Source organism: Arachis duranensis, chromosome 5 (assembly GCF_000817695.3).
Source record: "Arachis duranensis cultivar V14167 chromosome 5, aradu.V14167.gnm2.J7QH, whole genome shotgun sequence".
Lineage (NCBI taxonomy): Eukaryota > Viridiplantae > Streptophyta > Magnoliopsida > Fabales > Fabaceae > Arachis > Arachis duranensis.
This window is the reverse complement of record NC_029776.3, coordinates 50,625,156-50,634,054: the sequence shown is the minus strand read 5'-3', so window position 1 is coordinate 50,634,054 and position 8,899 is coordinate 50,625,156. Positions and strand designations below refer to the sequence as shown.

Sequence of the window (8,899 nt, the reverse complement as noted above, 5' to 3'; positions counted from 1 at the left end):
TACTCAGAATACCACAGACAAGGTTTAGACCTTTCGGATTCTCTTGAATGCCGCCATCAATTCTAGCTTATACCACAAAAATTCTAATTAAGGAATCCAAGAGATAAACATTCAAGCCTTGTTTATGAGTGTCATGGATCATCACATTCATCAAGTTGAGGAGTAAGTGATATCTTAGAACAAGAATAAGCTGAATTGAATAGAAGAACAATAGTAATTGCATTAATACTCGAGATACAGCAGAGCTCCACACCTTAATCTATGGTGTGTAGAAACTCCACCGTTGAAAATACATAAGAACAAGGTCTAAGCATGGCCATGAGGCCAGCCTCATGATCTAAGATAGCATAAATCTACTCAAAGATAGCTACCAAGATGAAAATACAATAGTAAAAGGTCCTATTTGTAGAGAACTAGTAGTCTAGGGTTTACAAAGATGAGTAAATTACATAAAAATCCACTTCCGGGCCCACTTGGTGTGTGTTTAGGCTGAGCATTGAAGCATTTTCGTGTAGAGACTTCTCTTGGAGTTAAACGCCAGCCTTTGTGCCAGTTTGGGCATTTAACTCCCATTCTTGTGCCAGTTCCGGCGTTTAACGGCGGGCAGTTTTGAGCTGATTTGGAACGCCTGTTTGGGCCATCAAATCTCGGGTAAAGTATGGACTATTATACATTGCTGGAAAGCCCAGGATGTCTACTTTCTAACGCAGTTAAGAGCGCACCAGCCGAGCTTTTGTAGCTCCAGAAAATCCACTTAGAGTGCATAGATGTCAGAATCCAACAGCATCTGCAGTCCTTTTCAGCCTCTGAATCAGATTTTTGCTCAGGTCCCTCAATTTCAGCCAGAAAATACCTGAAATCACAGAAAAACACACAAACTCATAGTAAAGTCCAGAAAAGTGAATTTTAACTAAAAACTAATAAAAATATACTAAAAACTAACTAAAACATACTAAAAACAATGCCAAAAAGCGTATAAATTATCCGCTCATCACAACACTAAACTTAAATTGTTGCTTGTCCCCAAGCAACTGAAAATCAAATAAGATAAAAAGAAGAGAATATGCAATGAATTCCAAAAACATCTATGAAGATCAGTATTAATTAGATGAGCGGGGCTTTTAGCTTTTTGCCTCTGAACAGTTTTGGCATCTCACTCTATCCTTTGAAATTCAGAATGATTGGCTTCTATAGGAACTCAGAATCCAGATAGTGTTATTGATTCTCTTAGTTAAGTATGATGATTCTTGAATACAACTACTTTATGAGTCTTGGCCATGGCCCAAAGCAATCTGTCTTCCAGTATTACCACCGGATACATACATGCCACAGACACATGACTGGGTGAACCTTTTCAGATTGTGACTCAGCTTTGCTAGAGTCCCCAATTAGAGGTGTCCAGGGTTCTTAAGCACACTCTTTTTGCCTTGGATCACAACTTTATTCTTTTTCTTTTTCTTTTTCCTCCCCTTTTTTCGTTTTTTTTTTTGTATTCACTGCTTTTTCTTGTTTCAAGAATCATTTTTATGATTTTTCAGATCCTCAGTAACATGTCTCCTTTTTCATCATTCTTTCAAGAGCCAACATTCATGAACAACAAATTCAAAAGACATATGCACTATTCAAGCATACATTCAGAAGCCAAAAGTATTGCCACCACATCAAAATAATTAATCTGCTATAAAATTCAAAATTCATGCAATTCTTCTCTTTTTCAATTAAGAACACTTTTCATTTAAGAAAGGTGATGGATTCATAGGACATTCATAACTTTAAGGCATAGACACCAAGACACTAATGATCATAAGACACAAACATAGATAAACATAAGCATGAAAATTCGAAAAACAGGAAAATAAGGAACAAGGAAATTAAAGAACAGGTCCACCTTAGTGATGGCGGCTTGTTCTTCCTCTTGAAGATCTTATGGAGTGCTTGAGCTCCTCAATGTCTCTTCCTTGCCTTTGTTGCTCCTCTCTCATGATTCTTTGATCTTCTCTAATTTCATGGAGGAGAATGGAATGTTCTTGGTTCTCCACCCTTAGTTGTCCCATGTTGGAACTCAATTCTCCTAGGGAGGTGTTGATTTGCTCCCAATAGTTTTGTGAAGGAAAGTGCATCCCTTGAGGCATCTCAGGGATTTCATGATGAGTGGGATATCTTGTTTGCTCCATCCTCTTCTTAGTGATGGGCTTGTCCTCATCAATAAGGGTGTCTCCCTCTATGTCAATTCCGACTGAATAACAGAGGTGAAAAATGAGATGAGGGAAGGCTAACCTTGCCAAGGTAGAGGACTTGTCCGCCACCTTATAAAGTTCTTGGGCTATAACCTCATGAACTTCTACTTCTTCTCCAATCATGATACTATGAATCATGATAGCCCGGTCTATAGTAACTTCGGACCGGTTGCTAGTGGGAATGATTGAGCGTTGAATAAACTCCAACCATCCTCTAGCCACGGGCTTGAGGTCATGCCTTCTCAGTTGAACCGGCTTCCCTCTTGAATCTCTCTTCCATTGAGCGCCCTCTTCACAAATGTCAATGAGGACTTGGTCCAACCTTTGATCAAAGTTGACCCTTCTAGTGTAAGGGTGTTCATCTCCTTGCATCATGGGCAAGTTGAATGCCAACCTTACAGGGGATCACCTTCTTCATGGCCACAACTTCATAGAAGTGGTATTGATGCACCCTTGAGATGAATCTCTCCATCTCCTATGACTCGGAGGTGGAAGCTTTTGCCTTCCCTTTCCTCTTTCTAGAGGTTTCTCCGGCCTTAGATGCCATAAATGGTTATGAAAAAACAAAAAGCAATGCTTTTACCACACCAAACTTAGAAGGTTTGCTAGTCCTCGAGCAAAAGAAGAAAGAAGAGAGTAGAAGAAGAAGAAATAGAGGAAATGGAGGAGGCTTTGTGGTTCGGCCAAGGGGGAGAAGTAGTGTTTCGGTTGTGTGAAAATGAAGGAGGGAAGATGGGTTTATATAGGGGTGGAGAGAGGGGTAGGGTTCGGTCATGTGGGGGTGGGTTTGGGAGGGAAAGTGGTTTGAATTTGAATGGTGAGGTATGTGGGGTTTTATAAAGGATGGATGTGAGTGGTGAAGAGAATAGTGGGATTTGATAGGTGAGGGGTTTTTGGGTAAGAGGTGTTGAGGTGATTGGTGAATGGGTGAAGAAGAGAGAGAGTGGTGGGGTAGGTGGGGATCCTGTGGGGTCCACAGATCCTGAGGTGTCAAGGAAAATTCATCCTTGCACCAAGTGACGAGCAAAAATGCTCTTTATGCCAATTCTGGCGTTAAACACCGGGCTGGTGCCCATTTCTGGCGTTTAACGCCAACTTCTTGCCCTTTCCTGGCGTTTAACGCCAGTCTGGTGCCCCTTTCTGGCGTTAAACGCCCAAAATGGTGCCAGACTGGGCGTTAAACGCCCATTTGCTGCCCTTACTGGCATTTAAACGCCAGCAAGTTTTCCTCCAGGGTGTGCTATTTTTCTTTCTGTTTTTCATTCTGTTTTTGCTTTTTGAATTGATTTTGTGACTTCCCATGATCATCAACCTGTAGAAAACATAAAATAACAAAGGAAAATAGATAAACATAACATTGGGTTGCCTCCCAACAAGCGCTTCTTTAATGTCAGTAGCTTGACAGTGGGCTCTCATGGAGCTTCACAGATACTCAGAGCAATGTTGGAACCTTCCAACACCAAACTTAGAGTTTGAATGTGGGGGTTCAACACCAAACTTAGAGTTTGGTTGTGGCCTCCCATACCAAACTTAGAGTTTGACTGTGGGGGCTCTGTTTGACTCTGTTTTGAGAGAAGCTCTTCATGCTTCCTCTCCATTGTTACAGAGGGATATCCTTGAGCCTTAAACACAAGGGATTCTTCATTCACTTGAATGATCAATTCTCCTCTGTCAACATCAATCACAGCCTTTGCTGTGGCTAGGAAGGGTCTGCCAAGGATGATGGATTTATCCATGCACTTCCCAGTCTCTAGGACTATGAAACCAGCAGGGATGTAATGGTTTTCAACTTTTACCAGAATATCCTCTACAAGTCCACAAGCTTGTTTTCTTGAATTGTCTGCCATCTCTAGTGAGATTTTTGCAGCTTGCACCTCAAAGATCCCTAGCTTCTCCATTACAGAGAGAGGCATGAGGTTTATGCTTGACCCTAGGTCACACAAAGCCTTCTCAAAGGTCATGGTGCCTATGGTACAAGGTATTAAGAACTTCCCAGGGTCCTGTCTCTTTTGAGGTAATTTCTGCCTAGACAAGTCATCCAGTTCTTTGCTGAGCAAAGGGGGTTCATCATCCCAAGTCTCATTACCAAATAACTTGTCATTTAGTTTCATAATTGCTCCAAGGTATTTAGCAACTTGCTCTTCAGTGACATCTTCATCCTCTTCAGAGGAAGAATACTCATCAGAGCTCATGAATGGCAAAAGTAAATCCAATGGAATCTCTATGGTCTTAGTGTGAGCCTCAGATTCCCATGGTTCCTCATTAGGGAACTCATTGGAGGCCAGTGGACGTCCATTGAGGTCTTCTTCAGTGGCGCTCACTGCCTCTTCCTCCTCTCCAAATTCGGCCATGTTGATGGCCTTACACTCTTCTTTTGGATTCTCTTCTATATTGCTTGAAAGAGTACTACGAGGGAGTTTAGTAACTTTCTTACTCAGCTGACCCACTTGTGCCTCCAGGTTTCTAATGGAGGACCTTGTTTTAGTCATGAAACTTTGAGTGGTTTTGATTAGATCAGAGACCATGGTTGCTAAGTCAGAGTGGCTCTGCTTAGAATTCTCTGTCTGTTGCTGAGAAGATGATGGAAAAGACTTGCCATTGCTAAACCTGTTTCTTCCACCATTGTTGTTGAAACCTTGTTGAGGTCTCTGCTGATCCTTCCAGGAAAGATTTGGATGATTTATCCATGAAGGATTATAGGTGTTTCCATAGGGTTCTCCCATATAATTCACCTCTTCCATTGAAGGGTTCTTAGGATCATAAGCTTCTTCTTCAGATGAAGCATCCTTAGTACTGCCTGGTGCAACTTGCATTCCAGACAAACTTTGAGAAATCATATTGACTTGCTGAGTCAATATTTTGTTCTGAGCCAATATGGCATTCAGAGTATCAATCTCAAGAACTCTTTTCTTCTGATTTGTCCTATTGTTCACAGGATTCCTTTCAGAAGTGTACATAAATTTATTATTTGCAACCATTTCAATGAGTTCTTGAGCTTCTGCAGGCGTCTTCTTCAGATGAAGAGATCCTCCAGCAGAGCTGTCCAATGACATCTTGGACAGTTCAGACAGACCATCATAGAAGATACCTATGATGCTCCATTCAGAAAGCATGTCAGAGGGACACTTTTTGATCAATTGTTTGTATCTTTCCCAAGCTTCATAGATGGATTCACCTTCCTTCTGTCTGAAGGTTTGGACTTCCACTCTAAGCTTACTCAATTTTTGAGGTGGAAAGAACTTTGCCAAGAAGGCATTGACTAGCTTTTCCCAAGAGTTCAGGCTTTCTTTAGGTTGTGAGTCCAACCATATCCTTGCTCTGTCTCTTACAGCAAAAGGGAATAGCATAAGTCTGTAGACCTCAGAGTTAACCCCATTAGTCTTGACAGTGTCACAGATTTGCAAGAATTCAGCCAAAAACTGATGAGGATCTTCCAATGGAAGTCCATAGAACTTGCAATTATGTTGCATTAGAGAAACTAATTGAGGCTTAAGCTCAAAGTTGTTTGCTCCAATGGCAGGGATAGAGATGCTTCTCCTATAGAAGTCGAGAGTAGGTGCAGTAAAGTCACCCAGCACCTTCCTTGCATTGTTGTTGTTTTCGGCTGCCATGTCTTCTTCTTTGAAGATTTCTGTTAGGTCCTCTACAGAGAGTTGTGCTTTAACTTCTCTTAGCTTTCGCTTCAGGGTCCTTTCAGGTTCAGGGTCAGCCTCAACAAGAATGCTTTTGTCTTTCTTCCTGCTCATATGGAAGAGAAGAGAACAAGAAAATATGGAATCCTATATGTCACAGTATAGAGATTCCTTGAGGTGTGAGAGGAAAAGAAAAATAGAAGGAAGAGGTAGAAGAATTCGAACTTAGAAAGATAGAGTTCGAATTGTGCATTGAGGAGGAGTGTTAGTCCATAAATAGAAGGATGTGAGAAGAGGGAAAGAAATTTTCGAAAATAAATTAAAAACATTTTAAAAACATTTTGAAAAATTGAAGAATGATTTTCGAAAAATATGGTTGGGAAAGAAATAAAGTGATTTTTGAAAAAGATTTTGAAATTAGAAATAAAAAGATATGAATTGAAAACTATTTTGAAAAAGATATGATTGAAAAACAATTTAAAAAAAGATTTGAATTTTAAAATTAATGACTTGTCTAACAAGAAAAGATATGATTCAAACATTAAACCTTTCTCAACAGAAAAGGCAACATACTTGAAATGTTGAACCAAATCATTAATTGTTAGCAAGTATTTTTGAAAATGGAAAGAAATCAATTTTGAAAAGATATGATTGAAAAGATATGATTTGAAAAAGAATTGATTTTGAAAAATTATGAAAACTTGAAAAAAAAATTTGCATTAAAAACAAAATCTTCCCTCTTGTGCCATCCTAGCGTTAAATGCCCAGAATGGTATCCATTCTAGCGTTTAACACCCAAAATGCTACCCTTTTCTGGCTGGCGTTTAAACGCCAGTTTTCCTTCCCCACTGGGCGTTTTGAATGCCCGGCTTTTTCTGTGTAATTCCTCTGCTGTATGTTCTGAATCTTCAATTCTCTGTATTATTGACTTGAAAAGACACAAATTAAAATTTTTTTTGGATTTTTAATGATGAAGACTAATCAAAATGCAACTAAAATCAAATAAACAATGCATGCAAGACACCAAACTTAGAAGTTTGTATACTACTGACACTAACAAATTGAGAATGCATATGAGAAACAACAAAACACACAAAACAAGAGAATTTAAATATCAGAGCAAGTAAATCATCAAGAACAACTTGAAGATCAATGAAGACACATGAATGAATTCGAAAAACGCAAGAAGAATAGAAATATGCAATTGACACCGAACTTAAAATGAGACACTAGACTCAAACAAGAAATATTTTTGGTTTTTATGATTTTGTAAATTTTTTTGGTTTTTTCGAAAATTATATGGAAAAGAACATAAAGAGATTCAAAATTCTTAATGAGAATTCCAGGAATCATGCAATGTTAGTCTAAAGCTTCAGTCTAAAGGAATTAGACATGGCTAGCCAAGCTTTAGCAGGACATTGCATTCAAGAGCTAAATTGATGAGAACCAATCAGCTTTGGTGATGATGAAAACATCACCTTGAAACACTAGAATTCATTCTTAAAAATTCTGAAAAATACCTAATCTAAGCAACAAGATGAACCGTCAGTTGTCCAAACTCAAACAATCCCCGGCAACGGCGCCAAAAACTTGGTGCACGAAATTGTGATCATCAATGGCGCCATCAACATGGTACGCTCAAATGCAATCTCAACTCTTTATCACAACTTCGCACAACTAACCAGCAAGTGCACTGGGTCGTCCAAGTAATAAACCTTACGCGAGTAAGGGTCGATCCCACGGAGATTGTTGGTATGAAGCAAGCTATGGTCATCTTGTAAATCTACGTCAGGCAGATTCAAATGGTTAAGAATGATTTATGAATAAAGCATAAAATAAAGATAGAGATACTTATGTAATTCATTGGTGAGAATTTCAGATAAGCGTATGGAGATGCTCTGTCCCTTTCGTCTCTCTGCTTTCCTACTATCTTCATCCAATCCTTCTTACTCCTTTCCATGGCAAGCTATATGTTGGGCATCACCGTTGTTAGTGGCTACAGTCCCGTCCTCTCAGTGAAAATGTTCAACGCGCTCTGTCACAGCACGGCTATTCAGCTGTCGGTTCTCGATCATGTCGGAATAGAATCCAGTGATTCTTTTGCGTCTGTCACTAACACCCCACAATCGCGAGTTTGAAACTCGTCACAGTCATTCAATCCTTGAATCCTACTCAGAATACCACAGACAAGGTTTAGACCTTCTGAATTCTCTTGAATGCCGCCATCAATTTTAGCTTATACCACGAAGATTTCGATTAAGGGATCCAAGAGATATCCACTCAATCTAAGGTAGAACGGAGGTGGTTGTCAGGCACACGTTCATAGGTGAGAATGATGATGAGTGTCACGGATCATCACATTCATCAAGTTGAGGAACCATGAGGCCAGCCTCATGATCTAAGATAGCATAAAACTACTTAAAGATAGCTACCAATATGAAAATACAATAGTAAAAGGTCCTATTTGTAGAGAACTAGTAGCCTAGGGTTTACAAAGATGAGTAAATTACATAAAAATTCGATTCCGGGCCCACTTGGTGTGTGTTTGGGCTGAGAATTGAAGCATTTTCGTGTAGAGACTTCTCTTGGAGTTAAACGCCAGCTTTTGTGCCAGTTTGGGCGTTTAACTCCCATTCTTGTGCCAGTTCCGGCGTTTAACACCGGGCTGTTTTGAGCTGATTTGGAACGCCTGTTTGGGCTATCAAATCTCGGACAGAGTATGAACTATTATACATTGCTGGAAAGCCCAGGATGTCTACTTTCCAACGCAGTTAAGAGCGTGCCAATTGGACTTCTGTAGCTCGACAAAATCCACTTCGAGTGCAGGGAGGTCAGAATCCAACAGCATCTGCAGTCCTTTTCAGCCTCTGAATCAGATTTTTGCTGAGGTCCCTCAATTTCAGCCAGAAAATACCCGAAATCACAAAAAAACACACAAACTCATAGTAAAGTCCAGAAAAGTGAATTTGAACTAAAAACTAATAAAAATATAATAAAAACTAACTAAAACATACTAAAAACATACTAAAA

General features: G+C 39.6%; 1 non-coding gene across 1 annotated transcript; it reads left to right on the top strand.

Moving 5' to 3' along the window:
* Positions 1 to 5,344: 5,344 nt before the first annotated feature.
* Positions 5,345 to 5,452, top strand: LOC127748030 (small nucleolar RNA R71). Its single transcript, XR_008009973.1, has one exon. It is a non-coding gene; the product is annotated as a small nucleolar RNA R71 (small nucleolar RNA).
* The last annotated feature ends 3,447 nt before the right edge of the window (positions 5,453 to 8,899 follow it).